Genomic DNA, 14,045 nt, shown 5'->3' with positions numbered 1-14,045 from the left:
GCATCTAGCCTGACCAGTCCCGTCAGAATCTTGTAAGTTTCTATGAGATCCCCTCTCATCCTTCTAAACTCCAGTGTATAAAGGCCCAATTGATCCAGTCTCTCCTCATATGTCAGTCCCGCCATCCCGGGAATCAGTCTGGTGAACCTTCGCTGCACTCCCTCAATAGCAAGAACATCCTTCCTCAGGTTAGGAGACCAAAACTGAACACAATATTCCAGATGAGGCCTCACCAAGGCCCTGTACAACTGCAGTAAGACCTCCCTGCTCCTATACTCAAATCCCCTAGCTATGAAGGCCAACATACCATTTGCCTTCTTCACCGCCTGCTGTACCTGCATGCCAACTTTCAATGACTGATGAACCATAACACCCAGGTCTCGTTGCATCTCCCCCTTTCCTAATCTGCCGCCATTCAGATAATATTCTGCCTTCGTGTTTTTGCCCCCAAAGTGGATAACCTCACATTTATCCACATTATACTGCATCTGCCATCCATTTGCCCACTCACCTAACCTGTCCAAGTCACCCTGCAGCCTTTTAGCGTCCTCCTCACAGTTCACACCGCCACCCAGTTTAGTGTCATCTGCAAACTTGGAGATATTACACTCAATTCCTTCATCTAAATCATTAATGCATATTGTAAAGAGCTGGGGTCCCAGCACTGAGCCCTGCGGCACTCCACTAGTCACTGCCTGCCATTCTGAAAAGGACCCATTTATCCCAACTCTCTGCTTCCTGTCTGCCAACCAGTTCACTATCCACATCATTACATTACCCCCAATACCATGTGCTTTGATTTTGCACACCAATCTCTTGTAAAGGATTCTTTTGACTAAAAGCTATGGATGATTAGAGCTGAATTTTAGATAGAATGAGGAATGGTCAGGGATGAATTCTGAATAGTCAAATGTTTAGGGATGAAGGTTGGGAATTAATATGTCATTAAGTTGCTTGGGAGTCAAAATGTAATTAAAGGGGAATACATATAAATTCATGTTTTTGTACAATATCAACTCATAAAAGAAAGACTTCCATTTATATAGCACCTTTCACAACCACCAGACATCCCAAAATGCTTTACAGCCAATGAAGCACTTTTAGAAGTGTAGTCATTGTTGTAATGTAGGAAACACGGCAACCAATATGCGCACAGCAAGCTCCCACAAACAGCAACGACTAGTTAATCTGTTTTTTCAGTGATGTTGTTCGAGGGATAAATATTGGCCAGGACACCGAGGTTAACTCCCCTGCTCTTTTTCAAAATATGGGATCTTTTATGTCCACCTGAGAGAACAGAAGGGGCCTTGGTTTAACATCTCATCTGAACGATGGTACCTCCGACAGTGCAGCACTCCCTCAGTCCTGCACTGGAGTGTCCACCTAGAGTTTTTTTGTACTCGAGGAGTGGGACTTGAACCCACAACTTTGTGACTCAGAGACAAGGGTGCTACCTACTGGGTGCCACTCGTCTACAGTTGGTATGCAGGTACAGCAGGCAATGAAGAATGCAAATGGCATGTTGGCCTTCATAGCGAGGGGATTTGAGTACAGGAGCAGGGAAGTCTTACTGCAGTTGTACAGGGCCTTGGTGAGACCACACCTTGAATATTGTGTACAGTTTTGGTCTCCTAATCTGAGGAAGGACATTCTTGCTATTGATGGAGTGCAGCGAAGGTTCACCAGACTGATTCCTGGGATGGCAGGACTGACATATGAAGAAAGACTGGATCGACTAGGCTTATATTCACTGGAATTTAGAAGAATGAGAGGGGATCGCATAGAAACATATAAAATTCTGACGGGATTCGACAGGTTAGATGCAGGAAGAATGTTCCCGATGTTGGGGAAGTCCAGAACCAGGGGTCACAGTCTAAGAATAAGGGGTAAGCCATTTAGGACTGAGATGAGGAGAAACTTCTTCACTCAGAGAATTGTGAACCTGTGGATTTCTCTACCACAGAAAGTTGTTGAGTCCGGTTCGTTGGATATATTCAAAAGGGAGTTCGATGTGGCCCTTAAGGCTAAAAGGATCAGTGGGTATGGAGAGAAAGCAGGAGTGGGGTACTGAAGTTGCATGATCAGCCATGATCATATTGAATGGTGGTGCAGGCTCGAAGGGCCAAATGGCCTACTCCTGCACCTATTTTCTATGTTTATATTCTCATTCATAATAATGGGATCTCCGTAAGTACAAGTTCTCATTATTATGAATCAGAACCACCTCCCCAAACACCAAAACACAAATAAAACATTTTAAAAACACCATACATATTTAACATTATTTAAATTTAAAGTTAATGAACTGTATTAGAAAAAAATAAATATTTTTTGGATTTTTTTTTTAAAGTGTTGTAATTAGGGTTTAGAATAAACTTACCTTAGTGGGCAGGGTTTTAACATAAAATGTGTTTTTAAATTTGATTTTTATGTTTTTTGTATGTTTTATGCTGGTATAAAGGTAGGCTATGCGCCTGCTTTTACCAGGCGCAAGAGTTTTAAGGACATTCGCTGGGCAAGAGATGGGCAAATAGCCCAATCTTGTCCATGCCAATGTCCTTCTCCCTAAGATGCATTGAATCTGTCAAGCCAGAACTTGACAGATTGGAAAAGCTGGTTTTTGGGGCATGCGCATAGCGTGCCGAAAACCGGCTTTTGCGGGGCCTCCCCGGGTCCATACACAGTCAGTACGGACCCCGCGAGACCGGAATTTCAGGCCCATGATATTGTATCTCGCAGAGGGAGTAGGGCATGGACATAGAGGAAAAGATATAGAGGCACAGAAGAGGGTGCGGGGGAGATTGACAAAGTTGATACCAGAAATGCGAGGGTATACATAATAGAAAAGGATGAACAGGCTGCGTCTCTTCTCTTGAAAAAAGAAGGCTGAGGGGTGACCGAATAGAGGTCTTTCAATCTATGAAAGGATTGAATAGTGACAGATTAGGAAAAAGGGAGGTGCAACAAGACCTGGGTGTCATGGTACATCAGTCATTGAAGGTTGGCATGCAGGTACAGCAGGCGGTTAAGAAAGCAAATGGCATGTTGGCCTTCATAGCGAGGGGATTTGAGTACAGGGGCAGGGAGGTGTTACTACAGTTGTACAGGGCCTTGGTGAGGCCACACCTGGAGTATTGTGTACAGTTTTGGTCTCCTAACTTGAGGAAGGACATTCTTGCTATTGAGGGAGTGCAGCGAAGGTTCACCAGACTGATTCCCGGGAAGGCGGGACTGACATATCAAGAAAGACTGGATCAACTGGGCTTGTATTCACTGGAGTTCAGAAGAATGAGAGGGGATCTCATAGAAACATTTAAAATTCTGACGGGTTTAGACAGGTTAGATGCAGGAAGAATGTTCCCAATGTTGGGGAAGTCCAGAACCAGGGGTCACAGTCTAAGGATAAGGGGTAAGCCATTTAGGACTGAGATGAGGAGAAACTTCTTCACCCAGAGAGTGATGAACCTGTGGAATTCTCTACCACAGAAAGTTGTTGGGGCCAATTCACTAAATATATTCAAAAGGAGTTAGATGTAGTCCTTACTACCAGGGGGAATCAAGGGGTATGGCGAGAAAGCAGGAATAGAGTACAGAAGTTGCATGTTCAGCCATGAGCCCATTGAATGGTGGTGCAGGCTCGAAGGGCCGAATGGCTTACTCCTGCACCTATTTTCTATGTCTATGTCTATGTCTATGATCAACAAGAAATCCAATAGGGAATTCAGAGGGAATTCTTTACCCAGAGAGGGGTGAGAATTTGGAACTTGCTACCACAGGGAGTGGTTGAAGCAAATAGTATCGATGCATTTTAGGGGAGGCTAGACAAAGATATGAGGGAAAAAGGAATAGAGGGTTATGGGGATAGATTTAAATGAGGAAAGATGGGAGGAGGCTCAAGTGGAGTGGAGGATAAACACCGGCATGGACTGATTGGGCCGAATGGCCTGTTTCTTTGCCGTGTATCCGATGTAATTCTATGTGATATGTAATAATGCTGTAATTCATTTGGCAGGCTCCTGGCCAGGAAATGTGTGGTGGCCAAGGTCTTGTACATAGCAGCCATCCATATTTGTAGTGAACAGTCGCCGTTTTGGAGGCCCACTCTCGTCCCGCTTCTTTCCCTCACTATCACCCCTGCTCTCCAAGCTCAGTCCTGTTGCTGCTGGTGCTGTAAGCCAAAGTGATTGAACGCCACTGCATAAAGTTGGCAGGAATCTCGGGAATTCCGGAATTTCTGCTGGCAGCGCACAGCCACATTCAATCTGTTCAGTCTACAGCAGCAAACAAGGGGTGTCGTTCGGCCCAACTGCCTGCCTCTCTTCCGCGACTACATTCGCGCCCGGGTGTCCCTGGAGATAGAGCACGTGGTGTCCGCCAGCACACTCCGGCACAGGAGGGACTGAAGTGCATTATCACCCCCAGAAATAGAATATAAATTAAATTTGTTAAAGGTTCCTTTAAACTTTCTTGTTACTGTACAAGTTTTATGGGTTGTGGAGCACATGCTTGACATTTAATTGGCTATTGCCAACACTTAAAATTGACAGCAGCAAGCTACAACATTAGGGCTCAGCCTAGAGCTCCAAAGTAGCTCTGATGGAGGGAGAGAAGGGGGCAGGGGGAGGTTGCATGCCAACTTGAACTGGATGTTGGAAGGAAAGTATCAGCATAATCTGGGTGCATCAATATGCCTCGATGAACTCAGTCTGGAAAGGGTAACGTGTACTGCCTACTTGGGAGGACTGGAGCATGTAGGGTAGCTAACAAACTGTGGGGAGGGAGATGGTTGGAACTGTGACTATTGAGATAGCTTTTATGAAAGTGATTGTTCTACTGAAACCCAAATGTCATCTATTTTTGCCTTTTTAATATTGAAATGTATGTCAAGAATGTGGACGCGACATGAGTTTTGTGCATGGCTAAGGTAGTTACTGATAGTCAGTCAGTTCCAGAATGTGGATTGTGCGCTCAAAATGTAGATTGCCGAAGATTGAGCCTTAACAAGGAATTCCATAAATGTGCATTAGCGAAAGGCTGAGATGTGAATAAAGATCAGGAGGTAACACGGTTGATTTTAAAATGGGAGATGTTATAACTGAGGGTCACTTTACCACATATGAACAGCACACAGCAGAATGATCTGAGATACAACAAAAGGCAGAATGAAGAAATGTTCTGAAAAGAGGAGATTAAAGATCAAAAAGAGAGAAAAACTGCGAACTATGCACTATGTATCTCCACAGACAAGTACTGTGACATACCAGAAGAGACCAGCTGTGACTTCAAACATAGATCATCATAAAGTCATAAGGAATGTGCCTCACTCGGTCTGTAGAATTGGGAAGAATGATTCCAAAGACAATAAGACCGAAATTGTTGGGTGAGAATGAGGAAACATCAAGTGTAGACTCAATAATATTGAGATGCTCCATTAAAAGGTTCTGCATATCTGAAGGATCATGTGATCAATAAAACAAAATTAAACTGCATGATATAATCACGTGAAATATTTTATGATGTATCTAATCTCACGCCATGTGTCAGTACTGTCTGCCTAGGTGTGTGTGCTATTGCTGTGGAGCCTCGTCTGTGTGCAGTGTTGGCTCCCAAAATGACCCTATTGTAGGGTTTAGTAATGGGATTAACTTCAATAAATCTGTTAATGTGTGCTAGTGTCAAACTAATATCAGCATTATGGTCACAATTTCTTCAAGAAGTTTTGTGTTCAAACCATGCGCACGTACATGTGCTGTCTATCTTCTTAATGATCTAAGAACATAAGAAATAGGAGCAGGAGTAGGTGAGAATGTGGAACTCACTGCCACAGGGAGGGGTTGAGGCGAATAGTATCGATGCATTTAAGGGGAGGCCAGACAAGCATATGAGGGAGAAGGGAATAGAGGGTTATGCTGATAGAGTTAGATGAGGAAAGATGGGAGGAGGCTCGAGTGGAGCATAAACGCCGGCATGGACTGGTTGGGCCGAATGGCCTGTTCTATGCCATATATCCGATGTAATCCTATGTAATGAGTACAGCAGCGAAAACCAAATAATAAAACAAGAGTACAATAAACACTTTAAAAAATATATGATTTATTAAATTCATCACAAATTCTGTTGAAGGAGATATTAGTAAAATGTAAGTGGTGGGATATATCACATAATAATTAACAGAGAGAGCTCAGAGAGATGTAAGCTGACAGTGTACAATGCAATGTTTTTGGCCTTCCCAATGTTACAAGTTAAATTAATTTATACTGTCTCATCTCTTCCAAGTCATCTATTGTAGTAATTTATCAAAAGCAGCTTGCATTTATATAGCGCCTTTAAGGTAGTAAAATATCCCAAGGTGCTTCACAGAATCAGACAGAATTTGATACCGAGTCACAGAAAGAGATGTTCGGACAGGTGACCAAAAGCTTAGTCAAAGAAGTAGGTTTTAAGAAACGTTTTAAATAAGGAAAGAGAGGTAGAGAGATGGCGATGTTTAGGGAGAGAAATCCAGGGCCTAGGGCCTAGGCAGCTGAAGGCATGGCCACCAATGGTCGGGCGATGGAAATTAGGGATACACAAGAGGCCTGAATTGGAGGAACACAGAGATTTCAGAGAGTTGTAGGGCTGGAGGAGGTTACAAACATAGGGAGGGTAGAGGCCATGGAGGGATTTAAACACTAGGATATCACATGTATGTGGTGCAAAATAACAATTTAAAACATTTAGGCAATAAAGGATGGGGATACTCATAAGAACATAAGAAATAGGAGCAGGAGTAGGTCATTCGGCCCTTCAAGCCTGCTCCGCCATTCAATAAGATCATGGCAGATCTTCTAACTCAACTCCACATTCCCGCACTATCCCCATATCCCTTGATTCCCATAGCATCCAAAAATCTCTGCCTTGAATATGCTCAATGTCTGAGCATCCACAACCCTCTGGTGTAGAGAATTCCAAAGATTCACCACCTTATGAGTGAAGAAATATCTCCTCATCTCAGTCTTAAATGACCGACCCCTTATTCTGAGATTGTGACCCCTAGTTCTGGACTCCCTAGCCCGGGGGAAACATCCTCCCAGCATCTATCCTGTCAAGCCCCTTAAGAATTTTGTATGTTTCATTGAAATCACCTCTCATTCTTCTAAACTCTAGGGAATATAGCCCTAGTCTACTCAATCTCTCCTCATAGGACAATCCCCCCATCCCAGGAATCAGTCTGGTGAACCTTTACTGCACTCCCTCTAAGGCAAGTATATCCTTCCTTAGGTAAGCAGACCAAAACTGTGCACAGTATTCCAGATATGGTCTCCCTAAGGCCCTATATAATTGGAGTAATACTTCTTTACTCATACTCCAATCCCTTTGTAATAAAGGCTAACATACAATTAGCTTTCCTAATTGCTTGCTGAACCTGCATGTTAACTCATGATCTCTGCCAGCATGAGGTGATGCGATATTAATATCAGTTTTTTGAGGGTCAGACTAGCTCACTGGACACAACAGGAGACAACATACATGATATACATGTAAGTGAAACCAGGAAAAGGGAGTCGTTTTATGTCTAATAAGCATCTGGCACTGTTTCCCTAGTGAGGTCCTAATGAAAGTGAGCCTATGGACTTTCTTCATCGATATTATACACACCATTCTGTTGTTTTGTCTTACAACACTCCTGTGAAGCACCTTGGGACATTTTACTACGTTAAGGGGTAAGCCATTTAGGATCGAGATGAGGAGAAACTTCTTCACTCAGAGAATTGTGAACCTGTGGAATTCTCTACCACAGAAAGTTGTTGAGGCCAGATTGTTAGATATATTCAAAAGGGAGTTAGATATGGCCCTTACGGCTAAAGGGATCAAGAGGTATGGAGAGAAAGCAGGAAAGGGGTATTGAAGTTGCATGATCAGCCATGATCATATTGAATGGTGGTGCAGGCTCAAAGGGCCGAATGGCCTACTCCTGCACCTATTTTCTATGTTTCTATGTTAAAGGTGCTATATAAATGCAAATCGTTGTTGTTGTTAAAATGAATTTCACACCTAAGTAAATGATCACTTCAAAAAGTAAAGACAATTTGATTATTTCAACCAAGGGACACTAGGGGGTGCCTCCTGTTCATGTAAAGAACATTAAATAGATCCTGTACCTTAGGCTGTTACCTCAGCACATGTGGAGATGGGAACTCTGGCTCTGAATTCTGGTTTGATATCCAGCGAGAGAATTGCATCTGGTGGGTGTGGTGACCCCTGCTCACTATATGGGTAGTGGGAGCCCATAAAACCTTCCACCATATGGGTCTAATCACCCTATCGGCTGGTATAAAGATGGTTACGGCCATGGAAGGAGCGTTCACGTTGCGGCCTGTCAGACTGGTAATCAGCCTGCGAATCCTTCTGTTATTTACACTGTTCCCCGAGGAAAGAACGTGAAGCTACGAAAACAATAAGACCACCACCCTGTCAGACTGGTAATCAGCCAACAAATCCTTCCACTACCTCACACTAATCTCCAAGGGGAGGGCACGATGATACAAAAACAACAACCTCAATTCTAAGTGATAATAAATGACGCTGTTGTGAACCTGCTGTGATATTTTTCTTCAAGCAAAATTCTCCACAAATATTATACCGATCTTGGACTGCCAGATCCCACAATCCCGATCGCCCACAGCTGATGATCAGGTGAGGTAAAGCGACTGGATTTTGTTAACCTGGCCTGTTTTTTTTGGAGCTTCACATTTGCTGCCGGTCTAACTCTGGCCACCAAATATAGAAACATAGAAACATAGAAAGTAGGCGCAGGAGAAACCATTTGGCCCTTCGAGCCTGCACCATCATTCAATATGATCATGGCTGATCATGCAACTTCAGTACCCCATTCCTGCTTTCTCTCCATACCCCTTGATCCTTTTAGCTGTAAGGGCCACATCTCACTCCCTTTTGAATATAACTAACGAACTGGCCTCAACAACTTTCTGTGGTAGAGAATTCCACAGGTTCACAATTATCTGAGTGAAGAAGTTTCTCCTCATCTCGGTCCTAAATAGCTTACCCATTATCGTTAGATTGTGACCCTGGTTCTGGACTTCCCCAACATCGGGAACATTCTTCCTGCATCTAACCTGTCTAATCCCGTCAGAATTTTATATATTTCTATGAGATCCCCTCTCATTCTTCTAAATTCCAGTGAATATAAGCCTAGTCGATCCAGTCTTTCTTCATATGTCAGTCCTGCCATCCCGGGAATCAGTTGGGTGAACCTTCGCTGCCCTCCCTCAACAGCAAGAATGTCCTTCCTCAGATTAGGAGACCAAAACAATATTCAAGATGTGACCTCACCAAGGCCCTGTACAACTGCAGTAAGACCTCCCTGCTCCTATACTCAAATCCTCTCGCTATGAAGGCCAACATGCCATTTGCTTTTTTCACTGCTTGCTTTACCTACATGACAACTTTCAATGACTGATGTATCATGACACCCAGGTCTCATTGCACCTCCCCTTTTCCTAATCTGTCACCATTCAGATAATATTCTGCCTTTGTAAGGGGAGCTAGGGGTGTGGGTTCGAATCCACACTCCCCTTGGGTTCTGTATGTGTGATTTATGAGGGTGGGTGAGTAATGAGGCACCAGACACAGTGGGTAAGAGTGCAAAATGGCTAATGTTGTTTATTTAGAATAGCAAAGACAAAGATAGAGGGCATAGGAAGAGGTCATAAAATGGCAGTAATGGCAAAATCTCATTCAACAACCTGAAAAATCTCGCAACAGGGAAGGGGAAAACAAGAGGTTAAAACATCCCACTCACACACAACCACACCTCCCACTCCCACCCTTCCTACCAATTCCTATCCTAAATTGAGTCTGTGAGAGGGTTCGGGCTCTACTCACAATCCTATCAACTTCGGGGTTCTGTAGCACTTATTTCAGCTCAGGGTCCCTCTGGGGTGGGTTTTATGTTATTGTTCGGTTTTCCTCTTCGATGTTGCGTCGGTTTCTTCTATCTGCCTCTCGGTTATCGTCAGACTACAGCTATGAATCCGGGTTATTGAACCAGGTGTCCAGGTCTGCATAGCTCTACGTGCCCCAGCCTGATACTTCGGCTATTCTCACCCTGCCCAGTGTGTTCAGGGCTAACAGCAGCACCTGCTGCCACTTACCAACCAGGAGCTTGGCTCGTGGGTTTTTAGTCTCAACCAAAATCAAAGTTTGCAAAACTCTCTCAGCTCCTTCCCCCCCCCCCCCGCCCCCAGCAGCCAGCAGCCCTTTCAAGAACTGATCCCAAACTATTTTTCTCCACAACTCCTGCAAGTCTTTTCCTCTCCACACCTTTCCTCCCCTGTGAACTCTGCCCAGCTCCTTTCTGGTCCACAACTCCTTTTCTCCACAACTGTTTTCTCCACAACTCCTTTTCTCCACAACTGTTTTTCTGGTGGTTTTGTGTCCTATATTTGTATTCAATTCAGTTCTGGTCTTTTCGTGCTCAAACCCAGTGGGTTGTGTAAGTTTGGGCGGGGAGATAGCTTTGAATATTTAATCAGAAGAAGTCACAGGTACACACAGGTATGAGGACCAGGGTATTGTTTCAGTGCACATAGGTGCCTGAAAGTCTGTGGGTCCTTTGTTATAGTCCTGGGAGTTAGTGGGCCATTCCTGCAGTGATTCATAGTTTTGATTCAGAGCTATTGTCCATATTAATTAGGTAGATAATGGCCCACATTCGTAGTTTGATTTGGGGGGGGAAGTCATTTTCAAACTGGGCTGGGGAGTCCTTATTGGTTGAAGATTTCTCCACTTCAGGCCCGACTCGACCCCTGATTGGCCTGCCAGAATGCACTTTTCCCCAATTGGCCAGTGCCTCGGTCTCGCTTGTGAGCCAGACTCTGCAATGTCTGTATCCGCCCACACGTTTTCCCAGCCTGCTTTTACTTGGCCAAAAATGTTCATTTAGCGTATGGAACGATCCCATGTTAGTTTTCTTGTCCTTCCGGTGTTTCAAATGCGGCCGTGGATTTTCGAACCTTACACTCCTTCCTGTTTTTGCCACCAAAGTGGATAACGTCACATTTATCTACATTATACTGCATCTGCCATGCATTTGCCCACTCACCTAACCTGTCCAAGTCACCCTGCAGCCTCTTAGCATCCTCCTCACAGCTCACACCGCCACCCAGCTTAGTGTCATCTGCAAACATGGAGATATTACATTCAACTTCTTCGTCTAAATCATTAATGTATATTGTAAATAGCTGGGGTCCCAGCACTGAACCATGCGGTACCCCACTGCCTGGCATTCTGAAAAGGACCCGTTTATTCCTACTCTTTGCTTCCTGTCTGCCAATCAGTTCTCTATCCACGTCACTGCACCAACACCAGTAGAACTTCTTTTGACCCTATCATGTTAAGGCATGACTTTTTTTAATTATTCGTTCACGGGATGTGGGCATCGCTGGCAAGACCAGCATTTATTGCCCATCCCTAATTGCCCTCAAGAAGGTGGTGGTGAGCAAAGAGCAGTTAAGAATCAACCACATTGCTGTGGGTCTGGGGTCACATATAGACCAGACTGGTTAAGGACGGCAGCTTTGGTCACCGTTACTGCTTCTAGTTTTTTTATTCCAAATTTATTTAATTAACTGAATTCCCCAGCTGCCATGGTGGGATGTAAACTCACGTCCAGATTAGTCCAGGTCTCTGGATTATTAGTCCAGTAACATAACTACTATGTTACCATACCCCATGACATCATCGTGTATGCAGCATCATTGAGATGGCATCATAGAAACATAGAAATATAGAAACATAGAAAATAGGTGCAGGAGCAGGCCATTCGGCCCTTCGAGCCTGCACCACCATTCAATATGATCATGGCTGATCATGCACTTCAGTACCCCATTCCTGCTTTCTCTCCATACCCCTTGATTCCTTTAGCCATAAGGGCCAAATCTAACTCCCTTTTGAATATATCTAACGAACTGGCCTCAACAAATAACTCATTTTAGATTCCGTAGATGTTCTGTGCATCGTGGTATATTTTGACACCACAATGCAAATGCAAGTGTGACGTTGTTATGGATAGTCTATGCACGCACCCAATTCAGGAATGACAGAGCACATTGCCACACCAGTGGGCAACCAGCATGCCAACCTGGGTGTCGATAAGTGCTTGTTCATCATGCAGCCAGGTAAATCTGAAATAATGACTTTGCCCCTCATTGGTACATGGGGCGCCGAAGCTAGGCTTACAATTTGATACTGCAACTTGAAAATATGCCCTCCTGAGATGTGCGCATAATTAGATGCAAAGAACAAGCTGTAATGTTATGTGAGGGCTTGGCATGGCTGAGGTGCACAGGTCCAATAGGCAACACTTTGCAGGAAGCAGTCCGGGCCACCAGCCAGATACATGTGTTGTTTCCTTGCTAGAATCCGTAATAGAAACATAGAAACATAGAAATTAGGTGCAGGAGCAGGCCATTCAGCCCTTCGAGCCTGCACCACCATTCAATAAGATCATGGCTGATCATTCAACCCCAGTACCCCTTTCCTGCTTTCTCTCCATAGCCCTTGATCCCTTTGGCCGTAATGTGCTGTCATGTAATTCTTTGCATGTGCTGACTTATTCTCCAAGTGTTCCAGGTCCCACAAGCTGGTGTAGACAACACTGAGCCTAATTGCCACCTGCAGCCAGGACAGGGTTTTGCCTCCCTTTGGACAATCCTCCCACACACCCACCTCATGCAACTGCATGCCCACTTATCCACCCCCTCCAACTATACCTTTACTTGCCCACAGAATCAGTTTTTATCCTCTACAAGTGGGTTTTGTTTCCCACTATTTCTATTTCACACTTGCTGCACCTCCCCCACACCCCACCTCCACCACGGCCAAGATTCTCAAACATCTAAAATTGATTTTGAAGCTCGTGAACAGCTGAAATAAATATTTGTACCCATGTGCGGGCACTTACTTTTAAGTGCACATATCCCTTTAATTTGGACCTGATGTCCAGAAATTCCACTTGCTCCATTTGGCGTGTACCTTGCACATGGTGCAGGGTACCTTGCAGGGTGCAGCTCTGTATAACTACTCAAATGATCTGGAATGGAATATCTCTGGACAATCAATGCCCCGTTCCACTTGTACAGTTTTCATAGGAACCTCGACCCTGCCAGGAGCAGTATTTCAAACACCTACTTTCTGTTGAGACTTGTGCTGCTTTTCAAACCTCTTCTCTTCTCTCTCAGGCAATCCCTCGGAGTCGAGGATGACTTGCTTCCACACTTACTAGGATGCTGCCTGGAATGGAGAATCTTAGTTATGAGGATAGATTGCATAGGCTGGGTTTGTTCTCATTGGAACAAGGGAGGCTGAGAGGAGACTTCATCGAGGTGTACAAAATATTGAGGGGCCTGGACATAGTGGATAGTAAGGGTCTATTTCCGTTGGTGGAGGGGTCTATTATGAGGGGGCATAGTTTTAAGTGAAAGTGGTTAGTGAAAGATTTAGAGGAGATTTGAGGGGGGCTTCTTTACGCAGAGGGTTGTGGGGATCTGGAACTTGCTGCCTGGAAGAGTGGTGGATGTAGAAACCATCACCACTTTTAAGAGATGGTTGGATGGGCACTTAGTGCAGTAACCTGCAGGGTTACTGACCTGGAGCTGGTAATTGGGATTAGATTGGATGACCTTTTGTTGGACAGCGTAGATATAATGGTAAGTACTGCAGGGAATAGAATACGGCCAGGGTGATCTCCTGGACTAGTTTCGATTGCCTGGATAGATCGGAAAGGAATTTCCCCAGATTTTTTCTCCCTAAATTGGCCTGGGTTTTTATCTTGTTTTTGCCTCTCTCAGGAGATCACATGGCTCCGGTTGGGGTGGAGTGTAGAATGTTTCAGTATAAGGGGTGTCGCAGTTGTGTGAAGCAGATTAGTTGGGCTGGGTGCTCTTTGCCTTTCGGTCATTGTTCATAGGTTTATATGTAACCTTTAGGGCTGTTGATCAAGGGCCGTGCGGCTCTTTGTCGGCCGGCGTGGACACCATGGGCCA

This window comes from Pristiophorus japonicus, chromosome 20 (assembly GCF_044704955.1).
Source record: "Pristiophorus japonicus isolate sPriJap1 chromosome 20, sPriJap1.hap1, whole genome shotgun sequence".
NCBI classification, from domain to species: Eukaryota; Metazoa; Chordata; class Chondrichthyes; family Pristiophoridae; genus Pristiophorus; species Pristiophorus japonicus.
The sequence above is the reverse complement of the archived record's forward strand: the minus strand, read 5'-3'. Positions refer to the sequence as shown.